At 43.9% G+C, this 13,445-nt stretch overlaps 1 long non-coding RNA gene across 2 annotated transcripts; it reads left to right on the top strand.

Annotated features, from left to right (window-relative positions):
* Window positions 1–1,005: 1,005 nt before the first annotated feature.
* LOC123187012 (uncharacterized) lies at window positions 1,006–2,696 on the top strand. 2 transcript variants are annotated; one of them, XR_006493764.1, is made up of 4 exons: window positions 1,007–1,264; window positions 1,350–1,697; window positions 1,978–2,128; window positions 2,213–2,696. It is a non-coding gene; the product is annotated as an uncharacterized lncRNA (long non-coding RNA). The 2 variants fall into 2 exon arrangements; XR_006493763.1 differs by having other exon boundaries at window positions 1,006–1,697.
* Window positions 2,697–13,445: the final 10,749 nt, after the last annotated feature.

Here is a 13,445-nt window from a genome sequence, read left to right on the forward strand (position 1 = left end):
ACATGTGTGACGCGTGTGTATAGGTGTCCAGAGTGTGTGGTTCTCTTGTCCCAATGGCACAGCTGTAATTTTGTTTTTCTTGCTAATTTGTACTGCATGTACTGGTATGATCTGTACTGTTTCATGCAATCTATTCCTACTTATTTTGACTTCCTTCTAGCCTGTATCATATAATAATAAGATATAAGTATCTATTAAGTTTATTTTGAATTAGTGGATCGCTGTCGCTTTTTGCGCCATGGGCGCAACGAGTCATCTAGTTGGATCTAATATAGATCATAAGTTCACAACGATATGTTGAGCAATTTTTTAGGCCCTTCTTTTGTGGTTATCAATGGAGAGAGGTGTTGTCGTGCAAGAAAGGGAGTGGGTTTCTCTCTCTCTTAACTAGATAATTGCCAGTGCGTCGCAACAGGATATAAATATTCTACTACATCAGCCCGTAATTTACCCTGCCCATTGTACTGTGATTAAAAGTTTACCAAATCCTGTCCATGATTTATAAACAATTTTTTTTTTGTTCTGATAAGCACTTTGATAACAACTTATTGACTTACCAAATAAAACATAAATTTATTTGGTGAATCAAGAAAAGGCAGGACAGTTGAGGCAGTTTTCAAGAAAACACTACACCACGACACTGCATTCCCTATAAACGTGTGTTGGAAAAAGTCATCTTTATCGACCGACTGTTTGTTTGTAAAATTTCTATCATACTGTTGGTCGGTATTACTCACATATAACAATCAACTGTCGGTCGGGAATACTGAAATATATAGCATCAAACCGTTGGATGGAAATAAGTACACTCTCGCTACACAGTCTTTTTTTTTTTAGAAAGATCTCGCTCTCGCTACACAGTCGGTCGGCAAATGCTGCCGACCGACCGTGGGCCGCTAACTGGGCGCTGAAAATATCCGTCCGCGCGCGTGCCTACGAAACTTAGCGCGAAGCCCATCCGAAATTTCCATGCCGCGCGCCCTCACAGCCCACCTCCTAATACATCATCCGCTCAAAAAAAATAAAACCCACCCCGCGATCTCTCTGCCCTCTCTTCCTTATCTCTTCCTCTCCCGATCTGAGCGGCGGCGGCGGCGACGCTCGCATCCGGCAACGCTTCCACCCCTCTGCCCACCTCTTCCTCCCACCACTCCATCACCATCCCCACATCGCTGCTGATTTCCCATGCGGAGGTGGTCCTGTGGCGCCGATGCCCTTAGCCAGCTGCCGGCGGCGGCACTTTTTGTTCGTGCCCAAGCGCCCGGTGAGGCCACCTCTCACCTCCCTCCTATGGTGCCACCGCCCCCAACCCATACGCAGCTTCCTCTTCCCCGCTCCCATGGTAGCAGATCTGAGTGGTACAAGGTCCCTTCGGTCCTGGTGGTTCGGAATGAGGCGGGCGGCCTCTGCTCCCTTATCTTCTGGCGGGTGGCTGGTGCCCCAATCTCTCTTAGCCATCTATGGCGGCAACGACATCAGGAAGCTCTCTCTTTCTCTCTCTAGTTAGTACTAGTTTGCCGGAAGAGAAGAGATGTCTATGTATGGTGATGATGAGTCCATGTTGTTGTATCCCTAATTCACTCTGTGGTGGTCCAGATTATATGCTTGAGAAGATCGACAGCGTCGACAAGAGCATCGGCTGGTATCTCTGCATCCTCTTCTACAACCATTTAAGCATAACAGTGGCTGGGCTGCAGGTGAGTATGATTTGAATCTGCATTAAAGAGTGATTAGTCTTACTTTCATTGTTGTTATGATGAATGGTTCAGTCCGTGCATGAACTATATATATTATACTGTATCTACTTGTTCTATTGTTATTACAATAAATGGTTCAGTCTGTGCATAAATTATGTCACCAATGCTTGATTTCATTTTGGTCTCCATGTCCTCTATCTGCATTTCATGTTCGTATTGGTCTCCATGTCCTCTATTTACATTTCATGCAACGCTGAATCCCTGTAAACCATCTCTGCAGCCCAACTAATAAAGAGAGGATCAGAATGTTACTTCACCTGCGACTTGATTTTGAATGCCGACCACTACAATGAAAGCAACTCAGGAGCTTGCTCTTGGATCAATGGGCTTGGAGAATGAGTTTGCAAATGTTGTAATGCATCAGCTTGAAGGTAAAACAAATTATAACAATTCAAAGTTTCATTGTATTATTTCACCTGACGACGAAACTGCATAGCTAATTACAAGTGTTTCAGTCAGGGTTTAATGATAGATATACGCCCAAATAGTCCAATCCTAGGGGTTCTTTTGAGCTCCTAGATCCAATATATTCTGCCCTTGAAGTTTTTGTGGTTATGCTGACGCCAACATGATTATTTTGGCTGAACGCGGAACCTGAAGTCTACATGCCTTGATACATTTCATTTTGATGGCATCTACCGAAGCTATCGCTCAACCGGCGGATCTAGCGCGGGTGTCCGCCGCCTCCTTTTATCAACACGTGGCCTACCTCCGACGTGCTCGCAGTGAATGATGGTGGTGTTTTTGTTTTGCAACATCTACTCTGTTGCAAGAAATATTTCTGCAACATCAGTTATGTTACATAAGTTTCTTCCATAACACCATATAGAGGTGAAGACAGAGAAAAAAAAATTCTGCAACATCATCTTAGTTGCAAAGTTTTTCTGCAACATTACCTTTGTTGCAAAAAAAAGTGAAGATGGAAAAAAATTTGCAACACGACCTATGTTGCAAAAAATAAATCCCGCAACACGATCGATGCTGGAAAAAAATCATCAACACAATTTTTGTTACAAGAGTTTCCGCAACAAGACCATTGTTGCAAAGAAGAAAAAGACATTCAGCCACTCGATTTTGTCTTAACTAACGGCTCGCGAGGCGGCGGATCTTTTAAAAAGATCCGCCGGCTGACGCGTAGCAGCCCCCAAAAAATATAGATAGGAGGAAAATTAAAACGAAAAGAGTAAGGGGAAATATATGAAAATACTCCTTCGCCTTCACCCGCTCGAGCGATTGAATCAATTCAGCATGGAGCGCTCAGCCAACACGATTTGCAACCGGGGCCCACCACGTGTGACAAGATGGATGACTTTGTGCGCATCCACGCAAAAGCTGGTTAAGACATGTGGGCTTTAGGCCCACACAAAACTACACTAGTCGCCACTACTAGGAAAAAACTTATACACAGAGGTATAGCAGTAGTGTTGGTTAGAACAGAGCGATACTGCTGCTTAGTAGTAGCACGTGTCAATAAAGCGCGCTACAGCTATGGTTGTAGCTACTGTATGTAAAAGTGCTACTACTATAATTCTCACACTATTGCCGGTAGGCTAGGAATAGTAGTAGCGAGGCTGCAGAAAGAACGCTACCGCTAAGTGCCTTGTAGTAGCGTGTTTCTTGTATAGAGTCTAAAAAAAGAAATTAAAATGGAAAAGAAGTGGAAAAGTAAATGAAAATGAAAAAAGTAGAAAAAGGAGAAATGAAAAAAAGAAAATATAAAGATAAACAAAAGAAAAATAAACATAAAGGAGAAATGCATAGCAGTAGCGCTTGTCGCCACAAAGCGTTGTAGTTACTATAGCAGTAGCCGTTTTATAAGCCCGCGCTATAGCTGCATTCCCTAGATAAAAAGAAAAAGGGAAATAAATAACTACTTCCTATAGCAGTAGCGCATTTTGGTAGAAAGCGCTATAGCTAACTTAGCTATAGCGCTTTTTGCCTACCAGCGCTACTGTTTTTTTGACTTAACCCCGCGCGGGCTCAAATTTTCGTAAGCCCTTTCCCCTAATTCCCCATCGATCTCTTCCATCGTTGTCTCTCCCTCGCCGCCCCTGCTCACTCGCCGCCCCTGCTCCCTCACCGTCGTCGTTTCCTCGCCGACCCTGCCCCCCCGGAGCCGCGCGTCATCGCCGCCATCGGAGACGTGCGCCCTCGACACCCCTGCCTCCCTTGCCGCCACTGCTTCACTCGTCCGCTCCTCGCCGCCACTGCCTCCGTTGCCGCCAACGGAGTCGCGTGCCCTCGCTGCCCCTGCCTCCATCGCCGAGCACCTCCCCGCTACTGTATCTCCCCTCTCTGTAAGCCCCCCCACCCCACCCCTCCTCTCTCTCTGCCTGTTCTTCCTGCCATGTTTTTAGTAGTAGTACACTGGTACAGCGAGCTCCTAAACAAACGGTTTAAAACCCCTTTCTGCGACGGTATTTGGAACCGTCGCCAAGTGAGTATGGGCGATGGGAGGTCCTTCCCACACAATCCAGAAATCGTCGGGGATAGGCCCTCGTGGGACCCAGGCTGGGGTCATGTGCGATCAGGCGAGGCATGGAAACCTAATCATTTCCGTAGGTATGTACATCCCACACGGTGAATCCTAGAAATCATTTCTGTAGGTATGTACATCCCACACGGTGAATCTCAGATATCATTTCCGTAGGTATATACATCCCACACGGTGAATCCCAGAAATCATTTCCGTAGGTATGTTCATCCCACACAGTGAATCCCAGAAATCATTTCCGTAGGTATGTACATCCCACACGGTGAATCTCAGAAAATCATTTCCGTAGGTATGTACATCCCACATAGTTCTTTGTGTGGAAACATGTGTGCGAGGTGGCCTAACGCAAACAGTTCGCTGCCGAAAGCCGTGTGTGATTATTAGTTGATCGAACACGTCTACTTTCTAGAAACCATGCGGGTTGTTTGAGTTCATCACCCACGGTGATGTCTGAGTAACCGTTTGCAATAGAAAACCCCAATAAGGAGGGTAATTAGCCTATTATTGATAATCCATGTACTAATCAAACTGATATTTCTTATAAAACACGCCAGATATTTCATATCCGTATGAAAGCAACCAGGATTTCATAATCGAATTATATCAGATAGTTTCGGCACTCAGTTATGCTATTACACAACAGCACCAAGTTTCACATGCAGCATCAAAAACCTTTGGAAAGTAGCATCATACACGGTAAAGAGACAGATGAATCTCATCTGGGAAACTACAGAAGCGGAAGGCAAATATTGAGCCTTCAGTGATGTTAAATGTCCTTGCAACTTTAGGCCAGTGGCTTTGGATAATTGCCCGCCAAACCTTTGTCCTCTTCAGCAAGACTTCAATATTGTATCATGGGTGTTGAATGAATACCTTTCTTGCCTCTTGACCATGCAGGTGGTTTGAGAGGTAATCATCGGTGAACTGCTTTGAAAAGTACTGAAAACAAAGCTATGTATAAATCATTGTTGTAAATTTTGAAATGGCGCAATGGGTAAAAACAAGGTAAAATAGTTGGTACCATCCTATAGTTGACTGATGTCTTCTTCATTGTGCAAACAAAGATCTTGCTGTTATTCGTCGCAAGTTTCTTCATCCTAACAATCTTTCTGAGTTTCTTGACTTGACTGATATTCATGGACATCTCATTTCCCCATATGCAAAATGGGTCGAACAATGGGTCTAAGCCTCTGACAGCAGGACCTACATGTGCAAGACCAAATTGTAAGAAATCTAAATATTAGAATGATTTCTGCAACTGCACAATAATGTGCTATTAGCCAAAGGACCCTGCTTGAACAAACCTCGATGATAAACCGCAGTGTCTCCCATTATTTCCCTGCAATACACATAAGGAAGATCTTGATCAGGTTAACTGAGAGTTGTCATACTATCAGTAGAATATGTATTGAGTACAGCCAAATTCGATTGGTGTCACATGCATAACAATACAAAATTGTACCCACAGCAAATGAAAATCAAATTGCAGAACTGAACTAAATAGTTAAATGGACATCAGGCCAAATGAACCAAAATAGTTAACTGAGCACGACATTGCAAAATAGAAACATGTACTAGAAGATAAGACAGTTAACAAAACAAAGAATGCTTGAGAATAGTACTATGAAGTGTAGCAATTGTTGGACCAAAGTGTTAACTGAACATTACATTTCAGAGCACCAAACTGTTAACTGAACATCAGATTGCATATTAACATTATAGAGGACAAATCACTAGAAGGCACTGGCGGTGGCCTCGAGAAAACATCACGAACTGTATTTTAAAGTAGACAACCGCACGACGGTGTCGACGGTGGCCTCGAAGACGAGGTGCTCCTCCAAGATCTGGTGGTCGACACGAATGTCGGCCATAGCGACCTCGTCCGCGCGTGCGGCCGCATGCTACTCGGCTCCACGTTATACTGCGTGTAAAATGGTTGTGGGCGGCACTTAATTGGAGGAGGCAGCAGTGATTTCGGTGGAATGTGTCGCTCCGTCAGTCGGGGCATGTGGGACGAGAAAGGAGGATGGTGTGGGTGGGGTGTTGATCACCTGACCATATCGACGAGGTCGTGCAGCAAGAAGAAGGGCCGGCAACGAGGAGGCGGCGCTGCAAGAAGAATGGTAGCCGACCAGGAGGCGGCGCTGCAAGAAGAAGGGTCGCCGGCGAGGAGGCCGAGCTGCCAGTAAGCAGCAGTGAAGGTTTGAACTTGAAAAGCAAGGAGGAACAGTGAAAATGTGGCTTTTGGTAGGAGGGAGGGGGCGGGGAGATAGACATTTCCGTGGTGGCAAAAAAAATTCACTCGGTGCCGCGAGAAACTGGCGCGTAAATGTGGTTCAAGCGGGTGCGGTGGACTGTAGACGACGAAGCTTCCTGCGTAAGCCAGACAAACGGTGCGCCAAGATATTTTATATCGCATCCCACACGATTCTTTCTAGTAAATTGTTTGTGGTATACCTGATTTTTTTATCATGTTTTTAAAGACAAAATGGTGTTATGGAGGGAAATGATGGTGTTTGAATTACTAGAACATTTACGTACAGTGAACATGCAACTAGTACATGAGTGTCATGTTTAAATTTGAAATTATTCCGGATTCGTTTGGCATTTTTATGCATTAATTGAGTTTTTTCGCATTTAGTGTACATAATTCAAATTTGCTGGAAAATCACATGTGTCTTTGGATGAATTTATAGGTCCCATGCAAGAAATGAGAATAAAATTTAAACATCTAGGCGTCGTGGCTCGGCCGGACAGATTGAGAAACTTAGTTTTTTAATTTCTGTAAATCCAAAACACGACTAAAAATCATGAAACTTGGCATGGTCTCATGACATGGCACCAACATGTTACGGTAAATTTTGTGGCCGAATTGGGACAAGCTTTGGTGTAAGATTTTTGCAAACTGGAGCTTCTCTCAAAAAGGCTCCTGGTTTTGAGAGGGAATGTGTTACCTCCGTGTGCGAAACGACATACGTACACTGCCTTCTCCCGTCTTAATTTTTTTGCAAGTATCGTGCTAAATTTTGGAATTATTCTGTATTCGTTTCACCTTTTTAATACATTAATTGAGTTTCTGGATATTTAATGTGCATAATTCAAATTTGAACTACAAGCACGTGCTCCAGTGCACTATAGTTGTTTGAAAAAATCACATGTGTGTCCTTAGGTGAATTTCTAGGTCACATACAAGAGATGAGAGTGAAATTCAAACATATGGGCGTCGTGGCTCGGCCAGAAAGACTGAGAAACTTGGTTTTTAATTTCTGTAATTCCAAAACACGGCTGAAAATCATGAAACTTGGCATGGTCTCATGACATGGCACGAACATGTTGCGGTAATTTTGTTGGCCGAATTGGGGCAAGTTTTGGTGTAAGCTTCTTGCAAACCGGAACTTCCCTCAAGAAGGCTCGTGGTTCCGAGAGGGAACGTGTCACCTCCATGTGCGAAACGACATACGTACACTGCCTTCTTCCGCCTTAATATTTTTGCACAGGCAGATTAAACCAAATAGAAGTATCATGCTAAATTTTAGAATTATTCCAGACTCGTTTCGCCTTTTTACATTAATTGAGTTTCAGGGCATTTAATATGCATAATTTAAATTTGAACTACAAGCACAGGCTCCAGTGCACCAAAGTTGTTTGAAAAATCACATGTGTGTCCTTGGATGAATTTCTAGGTAACATGCAAAAGATTGGAGTGAAATTCAAACATCTGGGCGTCGTGGCTCGGCCGAAAATATTGAGAAACTTGGTTTTTTAATTCCTGTAATTCCAAAACACGCCTGAAAATCATGAAACTTGGCATGGTGTCTTGACATGGCACGGACATGCTGCGGTAATTTGTTTGGCCGAATTGGGACAAGCTTTGGTGTAAGCTTCTTGCAAACCGGAGCTTCCCTCAAGAAGGCTCGTGGTTCCGAGAGGGAGCGTGTCACCTCTGTGTGCGAAACAACATATGTACACTGCCTTGTCACTCCTTATTTTTTTTACACAGCCAGATTAGACCAAATAGAAGTACCGTGCTAAATTTTGGAATTATTCCGGACTCGTTTCGACTTTTTTATATATTAATTGAGTTTCTGGGCATTTAATGTGCATAATTCAAATTTGAACTACAAGCACATGCTCCAGTGCACCAAAATTGTTTGAAAAATCACATATGTGTCCTTGGGTGAATTTCTAGGTCCCATGCAAGAGATGAGAGTGAAATTCAAACATCTGGGCGTCGTTGCCCGGCCGGAAATATTGAGAAATTTGGTTTTTTAATCCTGTAATTCCAAAACACGCCTGAAAATCATGAAACTTGGCATGGTGTCATGCCATGTCACCAACATGATGCGGTAATTTTTTTGGCCGAATTAGGATAAGCTTTGGTGTAAGCTTACAAACCGGGGCTTTCCTCAAGAAGGCTCGTGGTTCCGAGATGTAACGTGTCACCTCCATGTGCGAAACGACATACGTACACTGTCTTCTCCCGCCTTATTTTTTTACCCAGCCAGATTAGACCAAATAGAAGTACCGTGCTATATTTTGAAATTATTCTGGGTTCGTTTCGCCTTTTTATACATTAATTGAGTTTCTAGACATTTAATGTGCATAATTCAAATTTGAACTACAAGCACATGCTCCAGTGTACCCAAGTTGTTTGAAAAATCACATGTGTGTTCTTGGGTGAATTTCTAGGTCCCATGCAAGAGATGTGAGTGAAATTCAAACATCTGGGCATCGTGGCTCGGCCGAAAAGATTGAGAAATTTGGTTTTTTAATTGCTATAATTCCAAAACACGCCTGAAAATCATAAAACTTGGCATGGTCTCATGACATGGCACCAACATGCTGTGGTAATTTTTCTCTCCGATTTGTGAAGGCCCACACATTAACAATCAACAAAGTCATTTTGGAACAAGTGTTGTCACGTTACAAATCGGAAACACAAGTATTATTGAAATCGTGGGTGTTCGACTTACCAATTACGTGTGGCTACGCGTCCCTTTTTTATTGGCTAGGAGGTGTCGTGCGGGGTAGCTATTTGAGTACGGGAGGCGTGCGATCAGACCCTTGCGCGTGCTCATCGGGAGGAGAGCCCTTTGACCGCTACCCGCCACGCACCTCCCTCCCAATGTCTGCATTAATGGCGCCCGAGCACCTATTCTACGACATGGCTATATGTCTCACTGGACTGAGATTTAAGAAAGAAAAACTAAAATCTGAAAAGAAAGTTTTGCACGGATCTTGATGTAAGATTCGATGGACCTATATAGCATTGACTGTGACTTATAGCAAGCATGATGAATATAAGGACGATGACAGTGGATAATAATTGTCTTACATATTTAGAAACATAATTAAAAAAGCCAAATGCGGCAACACCCGAAATACAAGGGCAAAAGAAGAAGGAAGACAACGATCTGACTCGATGATCTCTACTTTCTTGATGCGTTGCTGCAGGCCGCGGGAACTAGTCTCTGCGGCGAGCGGCGACGAGCTCTTTCTTGTCCTCAAGATGTTGCTTGGGAGCATCCACCGATTCCTCCACCAGCCTTCTGCGCTCAATGCGTAGCTTGTTATTCTCGTATATAAGTTTCTCGACGATGACGCCGGTCCTCTTCAACAAGGCAGTGGTCTGCTCCTGCTGCTCCGCACTTCCGACGATCTTCGCCCTCAGCAGGTCACGCTCAGCTCGGAGCTTCGCATTGCTCTCATTTTGTTGCCGGATGACGTCGGTAGACTGTTCAAATGAGGCTTGCAGGTCATCCTGCAACCTCGCCCACCTGGAGATCTGATTCATCTTCCTATGGACGAGGGCACGCATGCGCCTGTAAGAGTCCTCGCCTGCCCGCGAGGCATTTTCCCAGGCCGTCGCGGCAAGGAAGGACATCTCTGCTGCATTCGCGGCGCGTCGGGACATCTCTTCTGCTTCCGCGGTGCGGCCGGACTAGTCTGCTGCATCGACGGTGCGGTGAGTCCTCCGTGCTACTTTGGCGGTGCGGCGGGACCTCTCTGCTGCTACGACCATGTGGAGGGACATGTTGGCTGCTATCACGGTGAGGCGGGACATCTCCTCGTGCTCCCACTTCCAGTCTTGCCTCTCCCTGGTCGCAATCTCTCGACCCAGAACTCACGCTGGCCATGGCAGACACAGGGGAACGATGATGAATGACTTGTTTGTTTTTGACTTTTTGTGGATGAGGAGTTGAGGAGGAATGTGCAGTCATCTGGAAGTAGTAGTATTTATAACCGCATAGTAATACGCTCCTAAGTGGGAAACAGTTTAGGTTTTGATCGATGTGAACAGGTTTGCAATTTAGAATGCGACGGGACGCATGCTCAAAATTTACCGACGGTTATAAGTGCGGTACTATTTTCAGAAGGCGTAACATGGGCACGTATGCCTTCTCGGCCGCGTACGTGGCGTTTGCACCATAGGGTGCACCAGAGTAGGCAATGTCATCACACGTCTTTTAATTAGAATGGGTGTGCCCGTCTAGCGCACACACGTTGATCTATCTAACCGTTACAGTTTGTTGTGGCTAATCACAAACAGTTCATCCATGTGAAGTGTATGCCATCAACCGCTGACACTTTGATGTGGGTTGCCCATTTCTGTTATGTTGCCTAATCGCAAACAGTTAATCCTTCTGAAGCGTATGCCCTCAATCACACACACCTTGATCTGGCTGACCGTTTCTTTTGTGTTGCCTAATCACAAGCAGTTCATCCGAGTGAACCGTATTATGTATATCGCACACACCTTCATCTGGCTGCCCGTTTTTTTGTGTTGCCTAATCACAAACAGTTCATCCGAGTGAACCGTATGCTCTATATCGCACACGCCTTCATCAGGCTGCCCATTTCTTTTGTTCCGCCTCATTGCAAATAGTTCATTGGACTAAACTGTATGCCCTGTATCGCACACGCAACTAAAATCTGAACCGTGTTTGATGCATCCTCCATCACAAACGTTTTCACCTTTTTTGACAGTTTTCACACAGCACCGTTTGCGATTATGGCATCACACACAGTTTCTCGAAGGGTTTCTGATCATAGTGTCGCGTTAGTAGCATCCTGGAGTAGTGGTAGTAGATGTTAATTAGTAGTAGGGTTCATAGATAATGTTTTTAGTACTAGTAGTAGATGTTAATTAGTAGTAGTGGTGGTACTAGTTAACTAGGGCAGTAGGGTTAATAGTAGAAGTTTTTTAGTTAGGGTAATAATAGATGTTAAGTAGTAGATAATGTAGATGTTAATTAGTTCAGTAGGGTTTAGTTTTTGAATTGAGTTTCTTTAACTAGATGTTAATTAGGGCAGTCGGGTTTAGTTTAGAGTAAAATTTAGTTTGATAGTTAACTAAATATAATTTTTAGGAAAAATGTATATGTTTAACTAGGGCAGTAGGGTTAGGGCTGTAGGGTTTAATTACAAGTGTTAGGAAAGTAAGGTTTAACTAGATGTTAACTAGGGTAGTAGGATTTAGTTTAGAGAAAAAATTAATATACAAAATATAAATTTCTATTAGTGCTGCAAGTCCAGTAGGTTCTTAATATTTAGTGAATTTTTATGAGGACAAAAAATTAGGGCATAATTTGAGTTCTAGGGTTCATAATTTTTATTAGGACAGAAATTGAGTTCTAGGGTTCATAATTCTTATTAGGACATAATTTTTATTAGGACAAAAAATATGTAAAGGTTCTAGGTTTCTAGGGTTCATCCATCTATATTTGGTTTTTGAATTGAGTTTGAGAGAGAATGAGATTTGTGTAGATTTTCTTGAAGTGTCAAACACTAAGAGATGTAAATTTGAAGTGGTCATGTTATATGCAAATTCCTCAATAGTGTTTGCTCATGTTTATCTACCATTGTAGTTTCTCGTGTACATGTTCTTAAGTGGTCTTGTTATATGCAACATTGAAGTGGTTCAATTGTGCCCAAGTGGCCTTTTGTTGTTTGCAGGGAATGATTCCGAGTGGCCTATGTTTTGCCGGAATGTTGATTCATTTCCGTTCCAGCAAATTTCAAGCGCTCTATTTGTCCAGTTTGTAGCAAAGGTCATGCCAAAAATTTTCGTGAATTTTGGCATGACCTGTGCTACAAACTAGGACATATCGAGTGCCCGGGATTTGCCGCAACGGGAATGAATCAACATTCCTGCAAAACATTGGCCCTTTTATGTCATTATTCATTTTATGAGGTCTAGAATTAATTAACTAGATTTAATCGTAGGAAACATGGCTAGCAACGATGAAGCACATGGTTCCGGTGATTGCAACATCTACGCGGCGGGAGACGCCTATTTGAACCTTCTCGATGAGCAATGGTTGTTGTAGGGCCCACCTGTCACATCTGAGACTGAGACCGACATCGAGACCGGCGTTGAGACTGACACCGGTGCCGAGACCGGCACCGAGACTGGCGAAGCGGGTATAGAACCAAAACCAAAGAGGCAACGGCGCCCAAACCAACTCATAGCTACTAGACTGGTGGTCACGGAGGTGGAAGACGGCAATTTTGAGCCAAAAGAGTCTGCGAAAGCGCGTGCATGCTACGACAATCAAATAGGCTGCATCCTACGGGAAACCGCCACCATCAGTGATGCGAAACTAAGGAAGATACCAGATATGAAACAGTCCCTCCTAACGAAGCTGCACCAGGTGTTCTTGTTCCCGGGCCGGGATGAAATCAAATATAAAATCCAAATAAAGACCCGGCAATGAAGAAGATAAACAGACGCTCCATGGGCAAGTTTAGCGGCGTGATGTCCACCTGGAGAGTAAGGGTGAAAGCAAGGATCATCGACAAAAAATAACCCTACTCCAAGATTGTAAAGGATAATCCGACAATTACGAAGAGCAGTTTGAAATATTCAAGGCGGCTCGCGTTGCCGAAGCTGCCAAAGAAAAGTCGGAGTACATGAAGGGGCTTCAAGAGAGGAAAATGGGGTGCCACCACCTCGGAAAACGTGGTTACGCGGGGAAGAGGTCCATATGGGCCAAGGAGGACGCGGAACGCGAAAGTCTGGGCATCCCAGAACCCTTGGCGGAGTTCACCGTCCCTTAGGAGCGTCACATCCTCAGGGCCCGGTGCCATTGGTGAAGGAAATATGCCCTAGAGGCAATAATAAAGTTGTTATTTATATTTCCTTATATCATGGTAAATGTTTATTATTCATGCTAGAATTGTATTAACCGGAA

This window comes from Triticum aestivum, chromosome 1A (genome assembly GCF_018294505.1).
Source record: "Triticum aestivum cultivar Chinese Spring chromosome 1A, IWGSC CS RefSeq v2.1, whole genome shotgun sequence".
NCBI lineage: Eukaryota > Viridiplantae > Streptophyta > Magnoliopsida > Poales > Poaceae > Triticum > Triticum aestivum.